Below are 13,289 nucleotides of genomic sequence, written 5' to 3'. Positions count from 1 at the left end.
AACAAGGCACAAACCGTGTTTACCGCTTTATTTCCTCGGGTGGATTTTGTCCGATTTTTGCTTTTAGAATAAGGCACACACCGTGTGTAGCTCTTTATTTCCTCGGGTGACTTATGTCCGATTTTTCCTTATAGAACAAGACACACACCGTGTTTAGCTCTTTATTTCCTTGGGTGGATTATGTCCGATTTTTGCTTATAGAACAAGGCACACACCGTATGTAGCGATTTATTTCCTCGGGTGGATTATGTGCGATTTTTGCTTATAGAACAAGGCACACACCGTGTGTAGCGTTTTATTACCTCGGGTGACTTATGTCCGATTTTTGCTTATAGAACAAGGCCCACACCGTGTGTAGCGCTTTATTTCCTCGGGTGGATTATGTCCGATTTTTGCTTATAGAACAAGGCACACACCGTGTGTAGCGCTTCATTTCCTCTTGTGACTTATGTCCGATTTTTCCTTATAGAACAAGACACACACCTTGTGCAGCTCTTTATTTCCTCGGGTGGATTATGTCCGATGTTTGCTTGTAGAACAAGGCACACACCGTATGTAGCGATTTATTTCCTCGGGTGGATTATGTGCGATTTTTGCTTATAGAACAAGGCACACACCGTGTGTAGCGCTTTATTACCTCGGGTGGATTATGTCCGATTTTTGCTTATAGAACAAGGCACAAACCGTGTTTACCGCTTTATTTCCTCGGGTGGATTTTGTCCGATTTTTGCTTTTAGAATAAGGCACACACCGTGTGTAGCTCTTTATTTCCTCGGGTGACTTATGTCCGATTTTTCCTTATAGAACAAGACACACACCGTGTTTAGCTCTTTATTTCCTCGGGTGGATTTTGTCCGATTTTTGCTCATAGAAGAAGCACACGCCGTGTTTAGCGCTTTATTTCTTTGGGTGGATTATGTCCGATTTTTGCTTATAGAACAAGGCACACACCGTGTGTAGCGCTTCATTTCCTCTTGTTACTTATGTCCGATTTTTCCTTTTAGAACAAGACACAAACCGTGTGTAGCTCTTTATTTCCTCGGGTGCGTTTTGTCTGATTTTTGCTTATAGAACAAGGCACACACCGTGTGTAGCTCTTTATTTCCTCGGTTGGTTTTCTTCCGATTTTTGCTTATAGAACAAGCACACACCGTGTTTAGCTCTTTATTTCCTCGGGTGGATTTTGTCCGATTTTTGCTCATAGAAGAAGCACACGCCGTGTTTAGCGCTTTATTTCTTTGGGTGGATTATGTCCGATTTTTGCTTATAGAACAAGGCACACACGGTGTGTAGCGCTTCATTTCCTCTTGTTACTTATGTCCGATTTTTCCTTTTAGAACAAGACACAAACCGTGTGTAGCTCTTTATTTCCTCGGGTGGATTATGTCCGATTTTTTCTTATAGAACAAGGCACAGACCGTGTGTAGTGCGTTATTTCCTCGGGTGACTTAAGTCCGATTTTTGCCGATAGAACTAGACACACACAGTGTTTAGCGCTTTATTTCCTCGGGTGGATTATGTCTGATTTTTGGTTATAGAACAAGGCACACACTGTGTGTAGCGCTTTATTTCCTCGGGTGACTTATGTCCGATTTTTGCTTATAGAACAAGACATACACCGTGTGTTGCGTTATTTCCTCGGGTGACTTATGTCTGAATTTTGCTTATAGAACTAGGCATACACAGTGTAAAGCGCTTTATTTCCTCTGGTGGATTATGGCCCATTTTTGCTTATAGAACAAGGCACACACCGTGTTTAGCGCTTTATTTCCTTTGGTGGATTATGTCCGATTTTTGCCTATAGAACAAGGCACACACCGCGTTTAGCGCTATATTTCCTTGCGTGGATTATGTCCGATTTTTGCTTATAGAACAAGGCACACACCGTGTGTAGCGCTTTATTTCCTCGGGTGACTTATGTCAGATATTTGCTTATAGAACAAGGCACACACCGTGTGTAGCTCTTTATTTCCTCGGGTGACTTATGTCTGATTTTTGCTTATAGAACATGGCACACACCGTGTGTAGGGCGATCTTTGCTCGGATTGCTTATGTCGGATCTTCGCCTTCAGAACGAGGCATACACAATTATGTAATGCGCTCGTTTCCTCGGGTGGTTGGTCGGATCTTTGCATGACTATGATGGCATTGAATGAAGAAGGAATCGCAACTTGTGGCGAACAGATTCCAGAGGATGACGAGATGTAGAGATATTTCGGCGAAGAGATTAAAGGTGATGTACAGAATGCAGAAGATCCGTGCTTGGAAAGAGTAAGAGATGCAAGTGCAGTTTTCATTGGTTTTTTCGTGACCTTTAGTTTAATGCGACTAACTTACTTACTGATTCACACATCGGACGAGTCTAGGCAGGGAAAATGGTAAGACCGGTCCCAGAACTTTGCTTCTGGTGGGCAATTTCCCAATCATGCCTTGGACTCCTGCGTTTACTTGGCCCCTTACAGAGGCCAGGGCCTGCAGACTTGTTCTCGAGTCTCGCGGTTTCACAATCTACTAGTGTGTCCGAGCCGATGCCACCTTTTAATCTGACTGACTGACGGACTGATTCACACATTAGACGAGTCGAGGCAGGGAAAATGGTAAGACCGGTCCCAGAACTTTGCTTTTGGTGGGCAATTTCCCTATTATGCCTTGGACTCCTTCGTTCGAACGTTTTAACTACTGAACCACTTTCTTCCGTCTTTTTTACAGAGCTAGTATACTCTTCTTCGTTTATTTTTTCAGAGACGGCTTACCCTTTTTTTTCTACAGCGACGGTATACAAATGTATTCCTCTTCGTTTTTGATAACAGCGCGTACAAATTTATTGTTTTTTTTAATGACGTCATATAGTATGGGTTATACAAGAGAGCACACAGACCAAACTTCACAAAGTCTTGTTTAGACCATGGAGCCAGACCATGTAATGAGCTATCAAGAGGAGCCTCAAAGTCTTGCGTGTACCTCTCTGGAGACTAGCGTTGACTATGAAATGGATGAAGTGTTTGCTGAAGAGGAGCCGCAAAGTCTTGCGTGTACCCGTCTGGAGACTACTAGTGCTGACTATGAAATGGATGAAGTGTTTTCCGAAGAGCAGCCTCAAATGCAACTAGCCATGGATATTTGCGACGTGGCTCCTATGGAAGAGCGGCAAAAGATGGAAGAAGAATTCACCGTTGTGCTAACTATAAAAAAGAGAGAAAAAGAGATCACCCTTGTTTTGAAGGGGAACGAACAAGAGAATACCCTTGTGATAAAAAAGAGCGAACACTAAGAGTATCACGAAGTTTTAAAGAAGAACGAGAAAGAATGTACCATTTCTGTAAAAAAGACTGAAGAAGGCCTTTAAGCCGTCTCTGAAAAATTAACGAAGGGGAGTATGCTAACTCTGTAAAAGCCGAGAAGGAAGGAAAATCTTTCGCAAACTGAAGCAGATGGACTCTTATCGTTTCGAACAATACAGCCTTATGGAACTTTTCGTCGGTATTATGAGGCCATGTATCATAGTAAGTATGATTTCTTGTTCAGGGAGGCAGTCTTACTTGCAGCTATACAAGTAATGGAGGAAGTCAACCCAGGAATGCTTGAAGTTATTAGCGAGTGAGTTTGGGGTAGCTTTCAATGAGTTAAAACTACTCACCGTCTATCAAATATTGAGCTTCTAGGCTGTGGAACGATAAAAACAAGACATCATTCATAGCTGCACCTTTCTTCCGAACTCAGGGTGATTCGCTTGCAAAGGTTTTTTTTATCAACATAGAGTATAGTAAAGGGTTTTTTATGTATGCTGTCCGAAAGCTGATGCAATAAAAGAAGTTTTAGTGTATGTTCTGCTTTGTATACATGTTTGCTTCGCATGGGAAGGTCTTCTACAAGGAACATTTAAGTAAAGGCGTTTTCTAAGTACGCCAGCAAACCTGATGCATTGAAGAAAGTTTTATTGTATATGCTTGGCTGTGCAGAAATGCTTGCCATGATTTATAAGAACTGTAGCTTACACGCAGTCATTGGTGAGAGACTTCAAAAAGTTTCAAAGTGTTTCTCCTGCAAAATTTTCACAGACTTTTCGGTGAGGATCTCGCCGATCCAAAAACCTCGGCGGCGAAAAATTCGCCAAGAATCTCGCCGGCAACTGCAATCTCCATCGTAGCCGATCGAGTCAGTTGTCCAAAACTTTCCGAGTCTCTCGTCAACTTCTCTCCTCGTCGGTGTTGATAGAGTAAGTTTTCCAATATTTTCATATTTTTCCTATATCTCGAGGTTTCATGAAATTTTCTGAGTCTTTCGCCACTAGCAACCTCCGTGGCAGCTGATCTAGTCAGTTTTGAAATATTTTCAAATTCTTCCTGTACCTCGCAGTTCGATGGAATTTTCTAAGACTCTCGCAAATTTCAATTTCCGTCGTACCTGATAGAGTCAGCTTTCCATGCAACATTTTCAAATTCTTCCTCTACCTCGCAGTTTGACGAAATTTTCTGAGAGAGACCGAATCATATATAACGGACAGTTTCGTTTGTTCCGACGAAGAGCTCATTTATTTTCTCTAAAATTAAAAAGTTTAATACGGGCACCAGTTAATACGGACAAAAGACGGTATTTTTTTCTTTTATGTGTCCCGAGTCATAAAATCTCAAATATTGTCAACCCCGCTTTACAGACATTCAGCTTATGGGCTAGGCGCTGCTGTCTATGACCAAGAGCCTTGGCTGAATATTTTACTGAGTGAAAACCTAATAGAAACAGCGAATAGCCTTAATTTTCATAGGTTCTGTGTAATATTCAGTCCTCCTAGCTGAGTCGAAAAACAAAGGTAAAGTGTAATACAAAGTTACGTTGCACATTCCATTGTTTTATATAAGAACAAAAGTTTAAAAGGTAGTTTTAAGTTAGCCTGAATTTCATCCGATTACTTCGAGTCGTTATTACTACCTCAGTAACGTAAGTTGTTGAGAGGAGAAAACGACTCGAAGCAATCGGATGAATTTCAGGCTAAGTTTTAGTCTGAGACTATAACAATTGATCGTGAGGCTTCTTATGATGAACTTGCCACAGTCACTGTTAAGAAATTAAGCAACGTTTTCTCGTTAAAAAAATGTATCCGCGACGTTTTTTTCTCAGATCCCGCTCCGGATAAAACGGGAAGTAAAACATGTCCCTTTTGTTTCCGTATTAACCTGGTTTCACTGTATATGATTGTGTTTTGACGTTCTCTTGCTTGAACAATGACGACGACGGCGCGCGGTGATGAATACGTTCAAGCTGTTTGTGACAGTAAAGCTTTCATATAGCTACTCATGACTAACGCATTTTTGACAATAGCACAATTGCTGAACAATTTCGCAATGGATCCATTAATGGCCTCGTTGTTGGTGACAGCAGAAAAGTTGCAACTTGGTTAATACTGGCTGTCCCCAAAACAATCCCTTTTGGCCCTGCTTTCGGCAGCATTGACACTGGCGTCGTGTTAATTTGTCTCTACTTTTACCATGTATATAAAAATGGCTATCCTAAACTGTTAACAGGAATAAAAGGAACTGTAATTTACCTTAACTTAACTTGCTTATTTTGTCATACGCGCTTGTTACCATCGGCATTTCCGGCTTTGAAACTTTCCAAATTTTTTTCCAACGATGACATTTTTTTTTAAAGCTGATATATAGGGATACTGTTTCTTGAGCTCGGCAAGTAGAAGTTTTCTTCGCTAAAATTTGCATTTCGAGATTTTGACGCCTTTTTTTTTTTCATGTCGCTTCGTCAAAATTCTGAACACGCGGTTTATGGAAAACAGTAGGAAGCCGGTGAAACCACTCTTAGACGTGGTCTCCGTGGAATGCTGCTCGACTGCATTTAAATAATGCAATTTAGACCACGCCAAGCCGTGGTCTTTGGAGGCCTTGTCTAAACCTCGATTTAGTCAAAAACCAGGTCTAACCTAAACTTCGTTTAAATATTCGGCCCAGTTTTTTTATTTTTGTCGTTCTCGTAGCCGTCGTTGTCGGCAATTATAAGCCTTATAATAACATCTCATCTTTTTTTGAAAGGCTGCCTCTTTCTTAGTTTTCACAAAGTTCTTAGGAATCCAGGGGCTCGTCACCCAGCTATAGGTGTCTTTGTTTAGACGTTTGAACTGATTCTAAAGAGGTCCGGCTGCAGAATTAAGGGGGGATTACAGTTTAACACCTTGTTTGTATTATATGTGAGCACCTTTCCTGGAAATTCTCGTCAAAATGTCATTCGATGTTAAAAATAAATCACTCATCGTTAAGTTCTCGGAACGATGAGTTTTTGAGAATTTTTGGTGATGATTAGCATATTTGTAATCAATAAAAGTTTTAAAGGCAAATTTTAAAAGTCAAATGGGAAAACTGGATTTAAGGGCAGTTAAAAATTAAAATTTGAAATGAATAATCAATAGACAAAAGACTAGACAGTCCGTCATCACAACAAGGTAGCCCTGAGCCAAACAGCGGACTAACTGGTTGACGTGTATAGTCTTCTATCCTTCTTTCTTTCATTCTCAATTCAACCTCAATTCCCCCAAAATTCAACTGTAATGCCCCTTAAACTCTCAAAGCATGATTTAAAAAGCCATGGATTTACTTTACATTTGAGTTTGCCCTTGGAAAATTACACCCAAGGCTATTTTTGCCTTCTTTCTACGAGGCATTCATCACTTTTATCGTCATCATCATTCCTAATCTCGTACCCAGATCTCACTCTGTTTTACACTTTGGCCGTGGGAGATCTGGGTACGAGATTACATCATTCCATTCAAAGCTTAATAGTATATTGAGAGCCTCTTCAGCCCAGGCTAGAAATATAACAAAACACAAATCTTATGCAAGTTCCTCGGGAAAAAAAAGATAGTTTTGATAGTTTTGTTTCCCCTTGAGTCCTGATGTTTTCGTCCACTCCTCGTCGATTCCTCCCGGGTAACATCTGGACTATCGGGAAAACAAAAGTAACCGTTACCCTCGAGACCTGTTACCCTCGGGACCTGTCATTAAGTGAATATTGTCTGCATTAGTCAGCAAAATGGTTTGCATAGCATGTTTACTTGGCCATTTCATTAGTCACCGTTTATACGTGTGATACGCATAAGCAACGAAGTTAAGCCGGGCAGCCTTTGGATGAGACCCGAGCCGATATGAAGCTATTTGTGACCCTGTTTCTCATTGCCCTCATTCCAAATGGTAAGGAGTTTATTTATGATAAGTGGAGTATTTCCGCTATTTCAATACTGTAACTCTCAGTTTCCAAAACTTTCTGAAAATCGGTTATGAATCGGTGAACATTCCAGTGTGTCTGTTGTGCGTCTGTAAGGGTCGCTGAAAAGGATGATTTGTCTCGATGTTTTCTGGATCAGTTGTGTTACCGCTAGCTTTTTTTGAATTATATCAGGAGGTCTCCGTACAGACGTCAGCATTTTAACTTTCCTTTTAGATCAGTTTGGAAAATTGATGCATGAATTACTTCAGTGAAGAAATATTCTGGGTCGTGACTAGATGAATAAATAAACCTATAATACGTCCACTACATATTATGCTGCATTACTTGTGTTACTTCAATCGGAAAGACCTCGGAATTAAGTGAACCCTAGCAGGCTAGTTCAATAGCTTTTTCCCTGAGTTTTTACTTTCCTGAAATATTTAAACTGGTCAAACCGAGAAGATACCTCACATGAGTTAACAACTCGTCAGTCAGTTTTTCGTAGACACAAAAAGTTCGCCCGAGCGTGCAGTGGTGAGTGTACAGTCACTTCCGTGAGGGCTTTCCGATTGAATAACAGAAAGCAAAATATTTGGTTCTTTTGTAGGTCGATTTATTGATATGATCTGTTATTTATTCGTCACATACTGACGAGATTATTTGTCAACCATACTATGGTGTTACTATTACAAATGAAACCTCATCGACAGAACTTTCGCTTACTGCGGATTACATGTATATCTTTTAAAACGTAATTTGATTTTGTTTTTTGGCCAAGAACAGAACACCCACTTTAGTCCGGTCATTCAAATTTTGTCGATCCTTTTAGGTAGACATTAAAACTGATTCCTGCCATTTGTTCATGATTTGTTGCCACCGATGACAATAATGAATTTGGATTGAAACTTGAAATAACTAAAATTTTAATGCTATGCCTTCATAAATTACCCGCAAACAACTTATTATGGAAGGATCCTATGGGCTCCTGATCCGATGATTAGTGCTCCCTTATAGAATTCAGTTGTTTGATACCTTCTTAATAACTATTCAGGACTATTTCGTGTATGAGTAAAAGCAATGTCCTCGTGACATAGCCCCTTTATGATAAGGAGGCTATTGCTAAGGCTCCTGATCCGGGGGGGAGGGGGGTACGCAACAAATGTTTATACGGAGATTTTCACGAAAAAGGTACCCCTTTTTTAAACATTCTATGGACAAATGGTACGGAACCCCTTTTACATACTTTGTTTAGAACTTTGCATCCCTTTTAACTGCTGTAAATGCACTGTCCTTTAAATAGGAATCAATCACAAAAATAGAACGTTTACTTGACTTTATGAAGCCTTAAAATTCATCTGTTAGCTCATGTTTTGGGCCCTTTCACGGACCCAAATGACAGATTTCCCTACCCATTTATATATATAACTAGTGAACTCCCTACCCTTTCACACACCTGAGGCTTGAAAAAGGTACCCCTTTCGGGTGGAGCCTCCCGTATAGGCCATGATAAGTAGTACCCTCCCCCCCTCCCCGGGCTCCTGATAAGCATAGTAACTGTATTAAGTACAACACTGATATTACACCAAAAGAGGATAAAGCTTTATCCTCTCTTGTATTACACTGTATTATTGACAATAAGTCTAGTGTTATAAAAGGTACCGTAAAGATTAGCGGCCATTAAAGAAACCGTATGTACTATGTCACGTAATTTATCAAAATTTAAGGAGTAGACTGCCAAATGATTAAGTGAAACCAAGAGATAACGATTATCTCTTGGTGAAACAACAATAACTGCTCGAACTGTTAACAAACTAGGCATAAATAACACGTCATAAAATGTAAAACAGGCCGAACGGAAGGACAAATTTGAAGGATATTGAAACGGATTGCAATTGTGGTTTTTGAAGACTTGTCAGCCTGATAGATTTTCAAAGTTCAATTTTGTTGCTTTTATCGTTTGATGTATTTTTTGGGAGACATATTTGTTTGACACGAAACTGTGATTTAGTCATTTACAAGTACGTTTTTCGTTCCATAAATGCAAACAAGGACGCGTAAATCTCATTATCAGCAATATGAACTATACAATGGTGGCCCAGCCCATTAACTAAGCCTTATCTCAGGTGCAATGTTGTTATGCTCAGTCTTGTCTGTCTTGAACATAACTTAGAAACATTTCAGCTCAGGGACTGCAGCAATTTCTGGTCATGCAGTTCATGCGTGAAAAGCTTAGCTGATTGAAATCATTTCCACCTAACCCGCAGTCTTACTAATCTGCAAATGCCTGATGAAAAAAATAAAAAGAGAAATTCCAAATCCAGTCTCACGGCAGACCCCCCATTTTCTCCGCCCTGATATTATTTTGATTATAAAAATACGAAGAAAAAAAAAACAAAAACAATAGTTATTGATTGATATTGTCATAGAAAATTCAGTCGGTGTTGTGTCTTCAGTGTGTCTTTTCATTGTCTTTACGCCTACCTGACTGGGGACACGAAGCAGGGGTATAATTCTCTTCCCGTGATAAAGAGTCAAGACGGAAAATCACTTCTCCCACTTTACGCTTATTTATTTATTTTTAAATATATTTTTTTCAGATTTTGCTTTAAAATGCCACTATTGCACAAGTACAAAGTCATGGGAAGACTGCAAGGATGGTTTATCCACCAAAGACTGCTCTTTTAAGGACGCAGTTTGCTACAAGGTTCATTACTCGACAAAGGAGGGCGGTTTTAACCAGTATGCAAAGTCATGTGGACCGAAAAGCTACTGCAAGAAGGAAGCAAATCCCGTTTGTAAAAAACATCTCGGGCCTTCAGACTGTGATATTAATTGCTGTGATGAGAACTTGTGTAACGCCGGCTCAGTCATTACTGGTAATGGAGCTCTCTTTGCAACGACAACAGGCGTTCTACTTGTGATACGTTTAGTAATGTGATAGCGAGACAATCGGAGTAGGCTTCTTGTGCCATGAATTTTAGAATTTTAGAGGAGCTGTCTGGCCTTGGCTAATTAGCTCAAAGAAACTTATAAAGTGTTTATAGCTGCGTTTAGACTTTTATCATGGCTATGCCCGGTATAAAGATGGATACTTAGTGAGACGAGTTCAGTTCAGTTCAGTTTTATTTAGCCAAAGTAAATTACAATGCAAGAATACATACAAGAATGTTAAGTTGGCAAGGGAGCCCAGAAGAAACCAGAAGGCTTATGAAGCCTGGGCTCCCCAGTCACAAAGAAATAAGTAAAATGAAGTTCGCGGAGTAATGCATTAAAAATACATGTAGTAACGAAAAACTAAACAAAGACTAAAAATTAAGTTAAGAATTCAGTAACAAGAAAGAAGAAAGTTTTTAACTCTGGATTGGAACGAATACAAATGAGGGGGCATCATTAATGAGAGTATTCAGCTCACCGAGCTCTTTCTTTAACACTCCGAATAATTTAACGGATAAGTCATTAATCTGCTCACTGTGCTGTCTCAAGCGGCGGTCGAGTTTATCATCGAGAGGCGCCATCTTACAATCCAATTTCGAATCCAATTCGTTCGGCGCAGAGTTGATCGAAAACTCCTCATGTTCATGGTCAGAATTCAAATGAACATTTGATTTTTGTCGTTCTTTTCAGGCGGCATAGTTAAGGGATAAAAACAAATCACTCTAGGTGAACTGAACTTGGTTGGCCTACTTATATATAAGTTCACGGAGCACAAAAACTCAAGTCCGTTAATCTCCACAAACACGTGAATTAAGTGGGAAGATGGATTAAACAGAAATTCAGGAGTTATACAATTGAAATTATATCCACAAACGCAAGTAAAGGAAGACGCTATGTCTTAGTTCACTCTGATTTTGTCTGAATAACTGGCTCACGCTAAAACAGTGTTGAAATTCAGTTTTTGACACTGAAGATACCCTCTGCCGCTTTTCTAACATAAGTGTTTTTACAGTACTTGGGGGAAAATACAATGTAAAGACATTTTTAAGATTTGCATTAAGTTGTTTTACACATTTATGAAGCAATGTATTTTGTCGTTATAAATGTGTCAAACAACTTAAATGTAAATCATCGCTAAAAGTTAAGGACAGCTATGAACTGCTTATGCAAGACAGACCCAAGTGCCTCCCGTGAGTTTTAAGAAAACATCTGTGAATGATAATGAGTGCTCATTTCAGCCACCAACTACAGAAGAAGGATCTCAGATTACGGCCCACTGAACTCGTCTAATTCATTTCTACATTGATTCAACCACTTTGAACTGTGAAACTGTCTTGTAATCTTGAACCTCAGTATTTTAGTGGTAGAGCATCTGGAGTAGGAACGAGAAGATCATGGGTTCGACTTTTTTTGAGAGTACTCAGAGTCTTCCGAACCGCCTTTATCACTGACTAAAAAATCTTCTTTCTCTTTTTTTGATGTTGGCCCATGCAGATTTGAAATTAAATAAGCTTTATTTGCAGTTAATAGTTCACGGAATAATATGTTGTAGCGGTCAATTTCCCTTTACAAATTTTCTCTCGATTAACGGTCCTTCTCGCTCACAAACCTCAGGGGGGAAAAGGGACGAGAGTTGCCTCATTACTCCACGGGGCCAAAGCGTTTCGGGTCACGTGACCCAGGCGAAAATGCGAGTCCCCCCCCCCCCCCCCCCCCTGTTCGCCTCGGATACGTCACCGAAAAGTATTGACCGAGAGGGACTGGGAAAACGCCGTACAGGGCCTAGGCAAGGACGAGAGGTATAGAGTACTAAAGTGATGATGTCATAAAAATGAAATTTCTGAAATTATGGGATTTGTCAGGATATTCTGAAAGAACAATGTTCAAGAGGCCTACTTACCAAAAATGAGCATTTCGGGGCAAATTGTCTCTGAGATCATAGCCCAGTTATGCTTAGAAAACTCCATACAAACCCTTCTAAATTTTTTTTGGGTCGACCCACGTCACTTTCAGAGTTAAATTAACTCCAAAAGAGTAAAAATAATCCACGTAAGGAGTAAAAGTAACCCCATTTCGGATTGGTTTTAACTCCAGACTGCATGGGAGTAAAAAGAACTCTTTTTCAGGAGTAAAAATGACTCCAAATTCAGCTAAATTCGGAGTTAAATTAGGGGTTAAAATAACCCCCCAAAAAGGGGTTATCCTGTGCCTAAAATTTTTACTCCATTTTTGGAGTTATAATAACTCCCTTAAAATTACGGTGTATAGTATGAACACCTATCCGTTATGTTACTCTCCACTGTATAATTCAGAGATCGGTGATACGCAGCTTCTCTTCGTTACAGAAATCGCGCCGAAATCACCGTTCTTAGTAGCCCCCCGCAGACGTCCGTTGGGGTTCGTTTGTCACGCAATCATGAAATGAATGCGTGACAAACGAACCCCAAAGGACGTCTGCGGGGAGGCTACGTTCGTAGGTGTGAACAGAAGCCCTAAGGTCGGGTACGGTTTTCGTGCCGGCGCAAAAGCCATCTGTTAGACACATTAGACTGTTCACAGTCCCCTATTTTTCCGTGTGATCGTCGAGATCGAGCGCGTCTTACCGTTAATGGCGGCCATCTTGATTTTTAGATGTACCGATGGGGCGGGCGTCGGGGATTATAGCTCTAGGGGGTAAAAAATCAAGATGGCCGCCATTAATGGTAAGACGCGCTCGATCTCGACGATCTCACGGAAAAATAGGGGACTGTGAACAGTCTATGAACACATAGAAGCCAATGATTTACCCAATGAATTACGGGCTGAAGGCCTAGCTTAAGGATCTTTTAAAGGAAAGACATTTAAGTATTTGCGTGAACAAGACAAAACACAGCATAAATGTAGTTTGTAGATTAACTCATTTTATTAAGTGTAAACACCTTTTTTGTTGTAAATATTAGTCTTTCCGCTTTTTTACCATGTACTATTGTCTTTTTAATCTTGAAATATTTTATTACGGCACATAGGTTTATACCAGCTTTTTTTTTATACACAGCCAGGACACAGCTGATCTATTTTTTACAGTGTAAATAAAGTATTTATTATTATTATCACATTATCATAACCATGGTTACAATACAGTTTAGCTGCGATATCATTTTATCACCTGG

Source organism: Porites lutea, chromosome 7, assembly GCF_958299795.1.
Source record: "Porites lutea chromosome 7, jaPorLute2.1, whole genome shotgun sequence".
NCBI classification, from domain to species: Eukaryota; Metazoa; Cnidaria; class Anthozoa; order Scleractinia; family Poritidae; genus Porites; species Porites lutea.
This window is presented reverse-complemented; position numbering follows the sequence as displayed.